Source organism: Equus caballus, chromosome 15 (assembly GCF_041296265.1).
Source record: "Equus caballus isolate H_3958 breed thoroughbred chromosome 15, TB-T2T, whole genome shotgun sequence".
Lineage (NCBI taxonomy): Eukaryota > Metazoa > Chordata > Mammalia > Perissodactyla > Equidae > Equus > Equus caballus.
In genome coordinates, this window is record NC_091698.1 from 30,147,621 (window position 1) to 30,163,840 (window position 16,220).

At 45.2% G+C, this 16,220-nt stretch overlaps 1 long non-coding RNA gene across 1 annotated transcript; it reads right to left on the reverse strand.

The window, feature by feature from the left end:
• Positions 1-963: 963 nt before the first annotated feature.
• On the reverse strand, positions 964-15,733 carry LOC111768041 (uncharacterized). Its single transcript, XR_002800012.2, has 2 exons — positions 15,630-15,733; positions 964-5,121 (listed from the first exon to the last, which is right to left on the reverse strand). It is a non-coding gene; the product is annotated as an uncharacterized lncRNA (long non-coding RNA).
• Between the last annotated feature and the right edge of the window lie 487 nt (positions 15,734-16,220).

Sequence of the window (16,220 nt, forward strand, 5' to 3'; positions counted from 1 at the left end):
TGGTGCACACACGGCGCAGCAACACCTGGCAGACGGCTTCCATCCACTGAGCTCACTGCCTAGGTGAGGAAGCGAACATTGACCCATGCGTGGCACAAAGGCATTTTCAGTGCCATTGTGGTCACGGCTCTGAGGAGAGGGTTGTCCTGAGGGAATGTAGAGTGGGTGTGCACCCAGTCGGGGGCACGGAAGGGCTTCCTTGTGGAGGAGGAAATGGGCTCAGGAAAGAATCCAGGCTTCCCCCTCAAAGGATGATCTGTCTACAGGAATTTTGTCAATGCCTTTTACCATTTTGAGGAAGTTCTCTACTATTCCTAGTTTGCTGAGAGTTTTTATCATGAATGGGTGTCAACTTTTGTTAAATGCTTTTCTCATCTATTGAAACGATCTCATCATTTTAATCCTTCATTCCATTGATATCGTGGGTTACCTTGGTTCTGTTTCTAATGTTTAACCAAACTTGCATTCCTGGGATAAACCACCTTGGTCATAGTACATCTCCTTTCTTTAATATTGTGGAAACAGGAGGCTGGGGCGCAAGGTTAATTTAATTCTGCCCGTCGCTCTCAACGCACCCTTTTAAAAAGTCATCTAAAGCTGGCTGAAATCAGCATACATTAGAGGGACCATGGTCAGTGCTGAGACACAGATATATTTATAAATGCCCTGCCTTGGTGTGGCCAGCGGGCTGTGTGGTGAGACAGCTGTATGAATGACCTAGGTCTTGAGTGACAGCTGGGAAAAGCACTTTTAGGGAGGGTGGGAGTGGCAGGAGCAAAAGACACAGAGCAAGTCTGGGAAACAGCTAGCAATCCACATGGCCAGGTAGAGGGCCATCCACGGATTATCTCAAATGCCCACACCCAGAGGTGGGGCCTCAGCCTCCCGGTCAGCAGGGAGCCACGGACATGGGAGAGTGCCCATATGCAAAGGAGAGTGAATAAAGCATGGTGTACAAGCGTCTGTGCAGAAGGACTCCAATTTATTAAACCGTGTGTGAGATGAGAGAAGGACGGTGTATTAGTCTACTCAGCTGCTGTAACGAAACACCACGGGCTGGGCAGCTTAAACAACAGACATTTCTTTCTCCCAGTTCAACAGGAGGGAAGTCCAAGATCAAGGTGTCAGCAGGTCTGGTTTCCTCCGAAACTTCTCTCTTTAGCTTGTAGCTGGCCATCTTCTCCCTGTGTCCTCATGTGGTCATCCCTTCGGGCACGTACCCCTCGTGTCTCTTTGTGTGTTTCTCGTAAGGACACCAGACAGATTGTAAGGCCCACCCTCCCAGTCTCCTTTTAACTTAATCCCCTCCTTAAAAACCTACCATCTGAGATACTGGGGGTTAGGATTTCAACATACGAATTTTCGAGGGACACAATTCAGTCCCTAAAAGATGTTAGTAGTATTTTTCTGATTGAAGAGATTATAATTTCACATTTTTCTTCACACACTTCTATTTTTCTTATCCAACTTTTTTCCTAGTGAACATGTATTACCATAAAATTAATTTTAAAAGGAAAAATAGGGCACCACGAAAGTTCTTGTGCATAAAGCACATGCTACATAGAGAGTGCAGGCCAGAGCACAAGGGGGCTTGCCACCGGCCACCCCTCCCAAGTCAACTCCTGGCGTGACCATTCCCAACAACCAAGGAGGCGAGAAGTAAGACGAAGATGGTAGATGCCCCCTCCCCGGGGAATGAGCAAGACCTGTGCAGAATCTGAAGGCGATCAGGTGAAATCCATTGCCCCTGTCCCTGGGGCTTTGAGGAATGGGGGCTCGCTGGTCATCATTCGTCTTTGCATTCAGAGATCCTGCTGTTCTTTCCCCCCCCCCCCCCCCCCGCCCCCGGTCTGCACAGTCAGCCAGACTTGAGCCCCAGTGCTCCGTGGGGCTCATTGTCTATCCCGATGTGTCTAATATCTAACAAAGTTGCGTTCACTTCTGGTTAAGGATGAGATCCCCTCCCCTCCATTTCTACTGTAAAAATATTTTGACTAGAAAAAGAAAACCTCCCATGATCTCACCATCTCAGGCAAGCTTCTTTTTTTTTGTTTTTTCCTTTTTTCTCTCTGGGTTTTTGTTTTTGTTTCCAATTTCTGTATAGCCTCTGTGCACGGCCCGTGTACTCAGGGATTTAAGCAACACATCAGGAAGACAGAAGAGATGACTTCGAGGACTTCCTTTTTTCATAGAAAATGATTTTGTAGCCCTCTCTGCCTCCAGAGCACACACCTACACACCCTGGGTATTTTGTTGGGTTAACCAAAGACCAAAACAGCACCAGCCTTGTCCTTAACTCAGAAAGGACCTCCAGATGGAAGGAAAAAGGCTCTGAGGGGGGCGGGGGAGCGGAGGACAGGGGGTATAAGCCACCAGAACCCTTATTGAGAGCAATTTGGCAACAGATATTGTATTTAAAGACTGATATTTTTTGTATCCTATGACCCAGGATTTCAGTTTTGAGATACGCCTCATAGGAAACAGGGATGTAGAAAAGAGTTACCATCCCAAATGTTTTCACAGCCCTGTTTACGACAGAAAAAAATTGGAAGCAATCTTGATATCTAACTGTAAAAAGAATGGTTAAATACACATGCCACACCATGCAAAAAGGCACAGATGTGCGGGCTCCTCCGGGCAGGAAGGGCTCCTCAGCACCCCTCCCCCTGCCCACAGGAAGAGCCACGGGACCCATGGGGAGGCCCAGGCCCAGGTGCATCCCAGGCCAGCAGCACTGAGAGTGAGGAATAGGGGACCGAGGGTGGCTTTGCAGTCAGATCAGCACGGGTTCAAATCCTGCTCGGTCTTGCCTTAGCCGGGTGGCCTTGGCAGCTCTTCCACCTCAACCCTTGGAAAGTGGGTTGAAATCCCGAGCCTGCAGCACTCTCAAAGGAATTACACCGGGCAGCACACGTGGGAGCTGGCATTTGCCCTGGGTCACCCAGCAAGCATGTCACAGGGCCAGGGTTTAAAATTAGGTCCACCCACTTCCAGGATCATGACCTTTTCTGTTCCTTATGCCATGCTGCCTCTTTGAGATATCATCCCAAAGCCCTGGGGAAGCAGCGGCGGCAGGAGCCACAGACAGACTGCCAAGAAGTGGGGCTCCAGCTGGGGGTCCGAACAGGGTTTTTGTCCCCGGGACTCAGTTGATTGAAGAGGTCATGGAAACCAGCATCTTTCACCGGGAGCCCCCAAGTCCTGGAACTGGGGTGCTGGAGGGGGATCCAAAGAAAACAGTCGTGGGTTTGGAAGCTGACGGTGTGCCCCATCACGCCCTGCAGTCGGGGGGCCAAGGGCTGCACTCGCGGGCCGGGAGGGGCATCTGGTTTCACTCGGCCACAATCAGTGCTTTTACAATTGACAAGGGAGGCAGGAGGGGACTTTTCAGCCTGTTGCAGATAGAAAGTGCACTGGGACAATGACATGGAAGAGATTTTTTGCCCTCCCTTCAGGAGAGGCTCATCGGAGGACACCGGCCCCGGTGGACGGCGAGCTGAGTGTCAGCGGCTCCGTGTCCTGCGGAGGCCCCCAGGCAGGTGGTCTGGGAGAAGGCCCTGGCGTCCCCTCCGTGTTCCCCTTCACCCTGAAAAAAAGATATGTCCAGAGACTGTCACTCTGTGACACTCTTTGTCACATTTGTGTCCTTCTTTTGGCAGCCTTTCCGGGGTTCCCTTACACATTCCACTGGATATGGGGTGTCTCGCCAGAGGACACCTGGGTGGTGATAATCTATTTAGAAGCAGGAAGGCAGCTCAGGAACAAAAGGAACGTCATTCTCACATGTGAAGAGATGTCCTGGGCCCATGATGGCAGCCAAATCAAGCCATAAACAGAGCTCTTCCTCCAGGCCAGGCCCGCAGCGATGAAACTGACAGGCCTGTTTCCTTCCTTCCCTCTTTCTCTCCCTCCTTTCCTCCTTCCTTCTCTTCTTCCTCTTCAAAGAAACTAAATGGAAACAAAGCTGAGGATCCTGCAGGCGCACTGGGCACCAGAGCAGAACGGCCCAGAGACCCGTGCAGGGACACAGATCCACCCCAACGTGACTTGACCCAGGTACCATCACCCTCCCTGGGATGAGAAAGAGAAAGAAAGGGATGGAGGGAACATTTATTGAGCACCTACTGAGTACCAAGTGTGCTCACAGGCCTGTGAGGTGGGTACGGTGCTTCCCGTCTGCAGAGCTGAGGCTGAGAACGGGAGTCAGGAGAGGTCCTGGCAGAGACAGGACCGGAACCGGCAAGGTCTGTCTCCAGAGCTCGCGCCTCCGCCCTCCAGCAGCAATGAGCTGCACAAACGAATGCCCCATTCTGAAAACTAGTGGCTTTTGCCAAAAGCCCATAATAAAAAGACCGCCCCACATGTTCATACAAGGAATACTAAACAAAAAGGAGAATGAATGATATCCACTACACAAAATTAGAATGGAGCCTGTGACACTGTGGGGCAGCCTCTTGCCAGCTCATGAGAGCTGATTGTGAAATATTCTGGAATTTTGCAAGCTGGTTGTTAAATCATTGGTGGCTTGAAATCAGTCAAGGTGGAAGTATTTACATCACTGAAATTGGCAAATACTACAAATAGGGCCTTTCTTTTTTTTCTTCTTTTTCTCTCTCTTTTTTTTTCTTTTTGGAGAGCCAATTTATCAGCACACCACTGGATGGATCTTACAGATGTTGAGCAGAAGTAACTAGACATAAAAGGGAACACACTGCTTGATCCCATTTATAAGGAGTTCAAGAACGGGCAAAGCGCATCCATGGTGATGGAAGTCAGAGCAGTGGTCCGTCTGAGGTATGATGGAGGCACCGGGGGAACTGGTCACGTTCCGTGTCTTGATGTTGCTGGTGGGGATAGCAGCATATTCAGGGTGTGGAAGTTCATCCAGCCTCACACTCGGGATAGAGTGTTTTTCACAGACGCAACCTCATAACATTCTCACACGTCTTGGTGGGGAGGCAGGAACGGAGGAAGGCAAAGAGATCGCTGAGTGAACCTTTAAGAGAGGTCAAATGAGGTTCCACAAGCAAGACCCCCCAAGACTCAGGCTCAGGAGCCAAAGGTTCCAGCTCTGCAAGCTTGGGCCAACTCTCTAGTCGCTCTGGGCCTCAGTTTCCCCATCTGTTAAGTGGAAATAATCATAAAATCTACTTATTGGGTTGTTAAGGAAATGAAATATGCATCACATTGCCTCAAACACTGCAAATATCCAGTACATTGGTTATTGCTTATTTTTATTTTTCCTATTAGTCGGTCCCAGTGGTGAGTAGGAGAGAAGGGAAAGAGAAGAGGAAGAATTAATATCTGAGAAAGTAGTCAGTGAAGGAAAGCACACCATTTCCTGCAAAGCGTGTGTTTTTGCTTCTGACCTCTCACTACGGCTGAGTAAACTCCCTCCCAACTCCGAAAATATTGAATCTGCAATGGGTTAGAATGGTCCTGGGTCAAAATAACCCCAACTCGGACAAAGTTTGATTCTGGGGAAGGCCTGGGATCGTGGTCTAATCTGGATTCACGTGGAGGAATTCACCCAGGTAAACACATAGCAGGTTCCCAGTGTAGCCCTAAAGGAATCATGCCAACCCTCGAAGGGCTGAAAATTCTGGTGAAGGCTTTAAAGATGAAAATACATGGGGAAAACATAAATGATGAAAATGGTAACATGTCCATTTCCCTCAGAGTGGATAGTGATAGGCTAGTGTGTTTCAGGCTTTGACCTCAACCTGATTTTCACCTGGTCTATCGGTAAATATTCACCAATAATCCACTTTGTTCTACATGAGGCTCTACTCGGGGTTCAGAGAGAATCATAGATTCTCAGGACTAAAAGGGACCTAGGAGATCCTCCAGTCCAATTCGGCACTGAACGCCTAAACTTTCAAACAACTTCACCAGCCCGGTGGGTGGCCAGCCAACGTCTCCAGTATTTGCACACTTCCAGTAACAGGGAACCCATGACGTTGTGAGGCAGCCCGTGGCATCTGGGTACAGCTCTGTGAAACATCACTGTGCCAAGGAGAAATCAGCCCGACTGTGGCTCCCCACTGAGCCCGGCTCTGCGCCTCAGGGCCACCCGACAACAGCAGAAAGATGCCTCTTCCACTGAGCATTTCCCTTCACGTGTGCAGACTTCTTCCATCCTGCCCCACTCGCCTCTTTTCTTGGCTCAGTAGTGCCTTTGGAGGGTATCACCTCCATTTCTTCTACGTATAACAAGGTTTCCCTTTTTTTCCATCCTCCTAGTCTTGCTTCCATATTTTTAACTACTGCAAAGCTGTAACCCAAAACCTAAAGAGCATTATTTCCTCAAAACTATTTTTTTCTTCAAAAAAAACTCAAAAAAGAATTATTACTAAATCCACGGCATCCAGATCTTTTATATTCTCTCCCTGCCTCCATATGCCCAGCCATGTCACCTGACGTTCTCCACACCCACTTTCTCCTCCAGTGGTCAGAGGCTCTCCTCCACGACTCTTGCACATTCTGCTGCCACCACCTCATCGTTACCCCCAGAAGCTCAGCTCAGACGTCGCTTCTCACCTCCCCATTAAACCTTCCTAACATCTGTGCCCCATCCTCCTCCTCAGCCAGTTAGCTTCTCCCTTCATGGTGCCTCCCGGACTTTTTCTTCCCTCTATTGTAATACCTATCCCACTTCGCTGAAAGCATTTCTTTGCATATCTCTCTCTCACCAGACAATGAATTCTTGGATCAGGGACCACTTCTTCTTTTCCGTCTTCCAGCACCTACCATCCTTCTCACACCTGGCAAACCTATCGTTTTTACTGAATGATCTTTTTTCCCTCTGATAATCCATGTCTGCCAAGTATGTTTTGCCCTGAATTAGCTGGTGGTGTTCCTTTAAGAAATGTCAACAGTAGATTTCCTGATATAAATCACAGTTTGCATGGCTATAGGAACTTTGTTAAGCAACATGTCCAGATGCTAATCTTACTTAAGCCTAGTAGAGTGGAGCATTTCTTAACATGGATTTCAAAGAAGAAAGCTACAGTGAGGGTTCAGATTACGAGATTTGCTCACAGAAGCCAGTCACAGTTGTAAAAATCAGTATAATTGATACGTGGCGTATAGAACACAGCCCCTTCAGTGTTACTTTTATTGTATTTGGATCTTAATTTACAAAATTAATAACCCACCAAGCTTGAAACTGTCACAAGTTAATTTAAATGAGCAAGTTTCTTGTAATTAAAAACGTGATGCCAGGGCCCGGCCCGGTGGCTCAGCGGTTAAGTTTGCACGGTCCGCTTCAGCGGCCCTGGGTTCACTGGTTCGGATCCCAGGTGTGGACATGGCACCGCTTGGCAAGCCACGCTGTGGTAGGTGTCCCACATATAAAGTAGAGGAAGATGGGCATGGATGTTAGCTCAGCACCAGTCTTCCTCAGTGAAAAGAGGAGGATTGGCAGCAGTTAGCTCAGGGCTAATCTTCCTAAAAAAGAAAAAAATGTGATGCAAGAATTTTAATTTATGGGAAGGTGAGGTCCATGTACTTTTTCCCTGTTCCTCCTGCTAAATCCAACTAAAAACCCAGGGCTTTGAGTATAATGTTTACAGACTTTGAAAGGTGGAGAGAAGAAGGCAGATAAGCTAGGGACTTCAGAACCCAAGTAACAAAATAATGCTGAGTTCTCTGACTTAACTTTTGGCCACATACATCCCAGACTTGGAGCTGAAGAAACTAGCAAACTGGAAGATCCAGTGGGCACAGGCAAAAATAGCCCCAACAAAATCCTGCTCTGTCTAGCCAGACTAGGAAAAGGACAGACTAGCAAGACCAAAACTTTTAGACAACAACCATCCAATCAAATACCATACAAAAACTATGGCCCTACCCCTACCCACGCCAGCAAAGCCAAGTGGAGAGCCTAGATTTCTATCATCACCAGGCTGTAAGGAGGTACTCTAACCCTCTGTCAGATGGTGTCAGAGAAGGAGCACCCCCTGAGAAGGGGGAAACAGATCACACATTCTTTACAATCACCTATAGACATATACCAAGCCAAGCCATATCCTGAGCCATAAAACCAACTTCAACAAATCTGAAAGAATTGAAATCATACAGTGTGTTCTCCAGCCACAATGGAATCAAACTAGAAACCAATAAGGAAAATCTCAAAACACTCAATACAGCATATAAAAAGTTGTGAGTTGTAGCTAAAGCAGTGCAAAGGGGGGAATTTATAGTACTAAATGCACACACTAGGAGGAAGAAAAGTCTCAAACCAATCTAAGCTTTCACCTCAAAAACCTAGGAAAATATACTCAAAGCAGGCAGAAAGAAAAAAATAGTAAATATAAAAGCAGAAATCAATGAAGTTAAAACAGAAAAACAATAGATAAAATGAATGAAACAGACAGCTGATTCCTTACAAGAAATAAGGAAATAAATATAGCAGACAAATCTCTAGCATTTCTGACTAAGAAAAAAGAGAGAAAATACAAATTACCAATATTAGGAACAAAAGAAGGATCATCAACACAGACTGTGCTGGCACCAAAAGGCTAATACGGTTAAAACCACAAACAACCCTAGACACATAAATCTGGACTCAGATAAAATGGACCAACTCATCAAAAATCACAAACTACAAAAATGAAATAGACAATTTGAATAGGCCTACAACTATTAAGGAGATTGGATTCATAATTTAAAATCTCCTAAAATAGAAATCCTCAAGCCCAGATGGTTTTACTGTAGAGGAAACTTCTTTGTAGAAGTTTTAATAACAGTTTGATGTAATCTCTGCCAGAAAATAGGAGAGAACACTTCCCAATTCATTTTATGAAGCTAGTATTACCCTGATACCCAAACCAGGAAAGGACGGTGTTAAAAAAAAAAAAAAAAAAAAAACAATATCGTTCATGAATATAGATGTAAAATTCCCTTACAAATATTTGAAAATAGAATTAAGCAATATGTAAGAGTTATACACCATGACCAAGTGGGGTTTATTCCAGGGATTCAAGGCTTTTTCAATATTTGAAAATTAATTAATGTAATTTACTGTATCAACAGTGAAAAATCACATGATTATATCAATATGTGCATGAAAAGATCTTGACGAAACTGAACACCCATTCCTGATGAAAACTCATAAAAATAGAAATAGAGGGGGCATTCTTCAATTTAACAAAGAGCATCTACAAAAAACCTACAGCTAACATCTACCAAAAAAAAAAACAAAACAAAACCCTACACCTTCAGCTAACACTATACTCAAAGGTGAAAGTCCCAACTGCTTTCAGATGCCAAGACCAGGAACAAGACAAGGATGTCTGCTCCCACCACTCTTTATTCAACATGGTACTGGAAGTTTTAGCCAGGGCAATAATGCAAGGAAAGGAAATGAAAGGTACACAGATCAGTAAGCAAGAAATAAAACTGTCCTTATTTAAGATGACATGATTGTCTATGTAGAAAAATCCAAAACATCTTTTATTTGTTTTCTGTTTTGTTCCCTGTATTTCTCATTCCTCTGTTAGTTTTCTCTTGCCATCCTGTGGGTTACTTAAACATTTTTTGGAACTTCACTTTTACTTAATTATAATGTTTTTGAGACTATTTCTTGCTATAGTTTTCTTGGAAGTTTCTCTAGGTATTATCGTACATGTATATAATTTATCATTGCCTACTTGTGTTGATGTTTTACCACTTCCAGTGAAGTATAGAAAGCTTACACTCATTTAGGTCACTTTATCATCTCCACTTATTAAATATACTCATCTTAAAAGTATTTCCTCTGCACACACTGGATACCATATCAAATGGTGTGGTAAATTTTGATTCAACAATAAAACCATAAAATGTGATTAAAGAAACTCATGAGATGAAGGATAGTCTATTATGTTTATTTCTATTTTGACGCTTTCCAATGTTCTTTTTTTTTCTGATAGTTCCAGTCTTTTTCTATTACCATCTTCTTTCACTTTGGAGAGCTTTCTTAGGCATTCTTTAAGAGTAGGTGTGCTAACAGCAAATTATCCTAGTATTCATTCATCAGAGAATTTTTTAATTTCTCCTTCAACTCTGAAGGATATTTCCCTGGATATATGATGTGGGGCTAACAGCTCTTTTCTTTTAACACTTGAAAAATGTTGTACCACTTCCTTCTGACCTCCATGGTTTCAAATGAGAAATCCACCATCATTCAAATTGATGTTCCTTTATAGGTAATGCATCATTTTTCTCCACCTATTTTTAAGAATTCTTCTTTGTCTTTAGTTTTTACCAGTCTGACTATGATGTGCGTTGATGTGAACTTCTTTGGATTTATCCTATTTTGAATTTTTCTCAGCTTCATGAATCTGTAGATTTATATCTCTTGTCAAATTTGGGCGGTTTTCAGCTATTATTTCTTGCAATACTTTTTCAGTCTTCTATTCTCTCTCTTGGACTCCCTGATGCTCTCCAATTTTTTTCCAGCCTATTTTCTCTCTGTTGTTCAGATTGAGTAAATTTTATTGATCTCTCTTCAAGTTCACTGATTCCACTCTGCTACTGAGTCCATCCAGTGAGTTTTTTATTTTGGTTACTGTATTTTTCAGTCATATCATTTCTATTTACTTCTCTTTTATACTTTCTATTTCTTTGCTAAGATTTTCTCCTTTTAGTTTTGTTTCAGGAGAATTTGTAATTGGTTGTTGAAGCATTTTTATGATGGCTGCTTTAAAATCCTTGTCCAATAATTCCTACATCTGATTCATCTTGGTATTGCACCAGTTGATTATCTTTTCTCATTCAAATTGTGGTTTTCCTGAATTGATGAGCAACTTTTTACTGTATCCTGGACATTCTGATTATCACATTAGGAGACTCGATCTATTTGAATCTTCTATTTTAGTAGGCACTTTCTCTGTTTAGGTTTGGATTATAGGTTCTGTCTTACTTTGGGGGGCTTTAGTTCCAATGGCAGTTTAGTTTTTTGAGCCCTTGCATGCTGTTTGGTCTCTTTTTTCCTTCAGGTGATGCTAGTACTCCTGCTCAATCCACACTGCCTGATACTTTCTGCAGGGGCAGAAGGTCCTTCTCAGGGCTGTTTATTGTCTCTGGGTGACCATCCATGGAGGAAGGGGCAGAAGCCACTGGCCTGGGTATCTTTATGCCACTGGGTGGAGCACAGGGAGACACAGGGCTTCACAGTTGCTGCTGTGGGCGTATGGGATCACTCACTGCTCACTCAGCTTGTGAGTGGGAACTGGAGTGGCCAGGGCTTTGCTGCTGCTGTTGTAAACAGATTAGGCCCCCTGCAGGGACCCTAATTGTAGAGCTGAGGGTAGGGGTCTCACTAGGTCTCTGTTAGGCTTCCCTTCCCTAGTCTTTTGGTCAGAGAACAGGCTTTTCTTGGATTTTTTTGTCTATGACCATTGGCAGGTCCAGATTTCAGATCTCTCCTGCCCCCAGTCCGGGAGAAAAAAAGAAAACCCAAGGAACTCACCCCATTGTTGTTCCTCAAGTTCTGAGGTCCCTATCCAGTCCTCCTCCTCCTTTCCAGCTCTCAGAGTTCTTTTATAATTGCCCGTTGAATAATTTCCAGGGCTCTTAGTTATAGTTAGAGGGAAGGATCAGGGGAAAGAGCACACACGCCACCTTGTTCTGGAACTGGAAGAGCTAACATATATTTTTGATGCCCACTCTGTGCAAAGCACTCAGCTTCCACAGCTGACCACACAGAGGCAGACTCTCATGGACCTTGCTGACTGCCTGGACCATGAACATGCTTTGTCTCTGCATATAGGATGAAAAGTTTTCTCGATGTGTTTGCACAGTCACTAAATGGGTCAAAATCTGCATTCCTCTGGGTGCCCTCCATCCTTTGCTGTACCTCTGTCTCCTGCCCTCGGGCCAGCTCAGTAAGTGGGTCTCTCTTCCATGTGCTTTCTGTGGCTCTCTCCTCTCCTGCCTTCCTGTCAGCCAGCCAGCCATCACTCCCACTTCAGGGTAACTCCTTTTGGAAGGCTCCTCACTTCAGTCCTTACTTCTAATTTGCTGAGGGTTAAGGAAATCATACAGCCAAGATTGTTTATATTGTATCTAAATTAGGAGTAAATTGACTGTGAAGGAGCACCTATGAGACTTTACGTTATGAACCAGAGCTTGGGCACTCGGAGTTTTGATAATATTTTGGCAATTCAGTGGCTGTTTTTACTACAGTCTTGTTGTTGGCTGTGTTCCAGATAATCAAGGCTGCTGGAAAAGTGGCCTCTAGATAAATGAGGCATTTTTTTCATTTATTTTGTAAACATCCCCCCCCGACACCCCATACAACACCTAACACTTTTAAACTCATGACTCAGACCCAATAAGCCTTTGTTGGGGAAAATACACAAAAGTGGAGATACTTTTCTCAACTTTCTATTACAAGAAAATAGCTGAAAGGATGTTTCACAGCACTCTCCAAAAGAAATTGTTTCTGTGCCAAAATCAAACGTGAGATATTTCAACCCAAAATAAAATCTGACAATGCCATGGGTGACTTAATTACAGCTCGTCTACAAGAAAACAGGATGAAGGCAAAAGGGGATTTTTCAGTTGAGCTCTGTTGGAAATCAAATCCAATTCTAATTCTCATTAACTACGTACTGGACCACACCATTTCCAAAATGTACAACACTCCTATCCGAGGCCCAGGTTTTAGTTTTTGGGCTCAGCGCCAGGTGCCTTCCATCACCGAGAAGGAAACCTGGAAGGCCACATCGCAGGCCCTGGAATTAGGCCTAGCTGGTAAATGGACGTGTGTGACTTCACAGGACAAAAATAATAGACTGCCAAACACTTCCAAACTCACTTGTTTGGACTCAAGGTGAGGCCCCAAAATAATCACATACCTGCTTTCCTAGTAGCCTTTGGCCGAGGCTACCAAATCCTTATTAACAGCACACCCATCAGGCCCAGACCTGCCACCCTTCTCTGGTTGCTGTCTCCCCTCCATGCACAATAGAAAGTGTTATTTGGATGACTTGGCCTCCCTCCCCTGATAAATTTGCTGAGTAATTAATCCAGAACTGTCAGCTGATTATTTAACCGCCGAAGCCTCCTGTTCCAGCCTCACCGCTGCACGATGTGGGCAATTGCATCATCCTGAGGCCCGGCTTTCTTTCTCAGGCCCAGCCCTGTCTCTCCCCCAAGGGCTCAGAGAAAAGATGCTTTTTAAGGAAATTGGCTCTCAGGAGCTGTTGTTTCCATGCACTCTATCCTTCCATGGCAATTGTGGCCTGGCAGCAGCCTGGGCAGTGATTTTTGTCCAGCAGCTTCTGCATCTGGCTGTGCGTGAGTGTCTGTGTGTGTGCATGCACACGTGTGTACACATGTGCACAAACATTCCAAAACAGAAACATGGGGCTGGCCCCATGGCCGAGTGGTTATTGAAATTTCATGGCCCAGGGACCGGCTCCATGGTGAAGCAGTTAAGTTCGCACATTCAGCTTCTCGGTGGCCCAGGGTTCACCGGTTCGGATTCTGGGTGTGGACATGGCACCGCTTGTGAAGCCATGCTGTGGCAGGCATCCCACATATAAAGTAGAGAAAGATGGGCATGGATGTTAGCTCAGGGCCAGTCTTCCTCAGCAAAAAGAGGAGGATTGGCAGTAGCTAGCTCAGGGCTAATCTTCCTCAAAAAAAAGAAAGGAAAGAAAGAAAGAAAGATAGGAAGGAAGGAAGGAAAGGAGGGAGGAAGGGAGGGAGGAAGGAAGGAAGGAAGGAAGAAAGAAAGTTCCATGGCCCAGGTTTGTGGGTTTGGATCCCAGGTGTGGACCTGTTCTGCTTGTCAGCCATGCTGTGGAGGCATCCCACATACAAAAAATAGAGGAAGATGGGCACAGATATTAGCTCAGGGCTAATTTTCCTCAAGCCAAAAAAAAGAGGAAGATTGGCAAACGGAAGTTAGTTCAGGGTGAATTTTCCTCATCAAAAAAAAAAAAACAAAAACAGAAGTGTGCTCATGGGCACTTTTTTCTTGACCAGCTCTTGGGACTTCAAACAGCCTCTTAACAACGCCCCCACATACGACCTTCCCCACCCAATCCCTGCTCCTCACACCTACTGGATGAGTCTTTCTGGAACCCGAAACTGAGGGGAGTTGCATCTCTGCTTTGCAGAACCTTTCAGAGACTCAATTTAACTGCCGGCAATGGGGGTTCGGACCCACCGTCTACCTCAAAGCCTCAGTTTCCACGGTCCTCTCTCCCTTTACACTGCTCAGAAAATGCCCACTCACTTTTCAAGACTCAATCAAGACTCACGTTCTCTATAAAACCTTTCCCAACCCCTCCATCCTTCTCCCCACCTCAGCACGTGGAAATGACACCATATTGTGTATTTTGTAAGTCCTAAATCCCTACACAAAGATCTCTATTGGGTGAAAAGCCCCAGCAAGGCAGTACCTCTGCAAGTTATCTTTGTATGTCCAGCTTTTGACCTGAGTACCTAGCGCACAGCAGCACTCGACAAATGTTTGACAAGTGGACAAATGCACCTTTCATCTGGCAAAGAATTCCAGGCCCTTCCTGGAATAAAGGACATGTTAAAAAGAAAAAAGTCTGAGCCCAAGGGGAACTCTCACATCAGGAAAAGTATGCAGAGAGGGATCCTGCTGGGTCCTCCAAGGAATGCACAGAAGTGCCTCCCAAGGGGCCTACTGTGTGAATGCCAACCACACAGAGGGCGCTTACAGCCAGCCAAGACCAGGGCGGAAGGGCCCAGAGCCATTCCAGCTTCTCCCTTCCACCTGCCCTAGCACAGCAGAGCAGGAGGCTAGGACAGGCAGAGGGAGGAGGAGGGAAAGAGCAGACCTTGTGTATACTCCTGCTCAGCCATGGTCCCCAGAGCCTGAGCCAGGCCAGTACTGCAGGAAGGGACGTGAGGAGAGGATTTTAACAGCTGGCTCCCTTTCCTGCTCCTTCTTTTCTGTGTCTGTAGGCTCTCACTCCCCTTTTAAAGCTTACTCCCAGAAATGCATGCGAGAAGAACCCTGCCAGAGCACGCATACCTGCCTTCATCTCAAATCTCAAATCTCTAGTGATGACAATAAAGTATGCTTTATAAAAGGAAATTGCCCCTAACTGGGCCAGACATTGGACCAGACCCTGATAAGACCCCGTGACAGATGAGGTCAGGTGGAGGCAGAGACCACATCAAGAGCCTGCCTGCTCACCACACAGCCTGTCCTGTCCCCACCACCCCGCATCACTAGGCTGTAACAAAGGAGGAACAGCGTTCAGGCAACCCCCCGATACAAAACTGGAAAACACATCCACAAAAGGACAAGTATTTAAAGACAGTGACTATCAAGAAAGAAGCATCAAACTCATAAGCGGAAGAATAAATTGTTCAGAAAAAGAATTAAAAGGAAACAGAAGGAGACTTGAAAACAAATATAATTAATTTTGTACCAGCCACATGTACAAATTCTTTTACGTATAGAAATTTAAAATTATTTAAGCAAAAAGTACCGAAAAGAACAGAAGTAAAATCTTCCAGGTCTAAGAGAGGACAGGCTTTATTTATAAAAGAAGAGGAGGAGGAGGGAGAGGAGGAGGAGAAGAAAAAGAAGGAGACGGAGAAGGAAGAGAGGAGGAAGGGAAGAAGAAAGAACATAAAATTCTATACTCAACTGAACTGCCATTCAGGTGTGAGGGGGAGAAAATGTCCAGTTACGTCATGGTAAATTGGATTACTGTTCTCAGTTCTTTACTCCCTCCCTTGACTATGGGACCAGGAAGAGACTCGTAGCAAAGAAGGAGGAGTAGACACCCTCGCCCTATTGGCTTTGATCTTGGTCATGTGACCTACTTAGGCCAGTGATACTCGAGCAAAGCCTGGGCTGTGTTCGCGGGGTTTGGCCCAGCCTCTCCAGCTCCTGCGGTCGGCCGTGGGAAGAGTGTGCCCCAGGGAGCCACTTCATCCAGGAGGAGACACATGGAACAGAGCCAAATCCAACTTACAGTTGAAGCTAAGCCCAGATAAGCCTGTCCAGAGACAGTCACATTCCAGCTGACCCACAGACCCACAAACAAGCAAAATATATGTTTGTCATTATAAGTCACAGGACTCTGGGTTAATTGTTATACAGCATTAATGCAGCAACACCTGAATAATACACAACACACAGAAAGTTCACTATTCAGGCCCTTTCTCTGAAAGAATTGCTAGAGGATATCCTTCTTCAAAATGTAATACAATCCAAGAGACAGGGAATTTTAAAA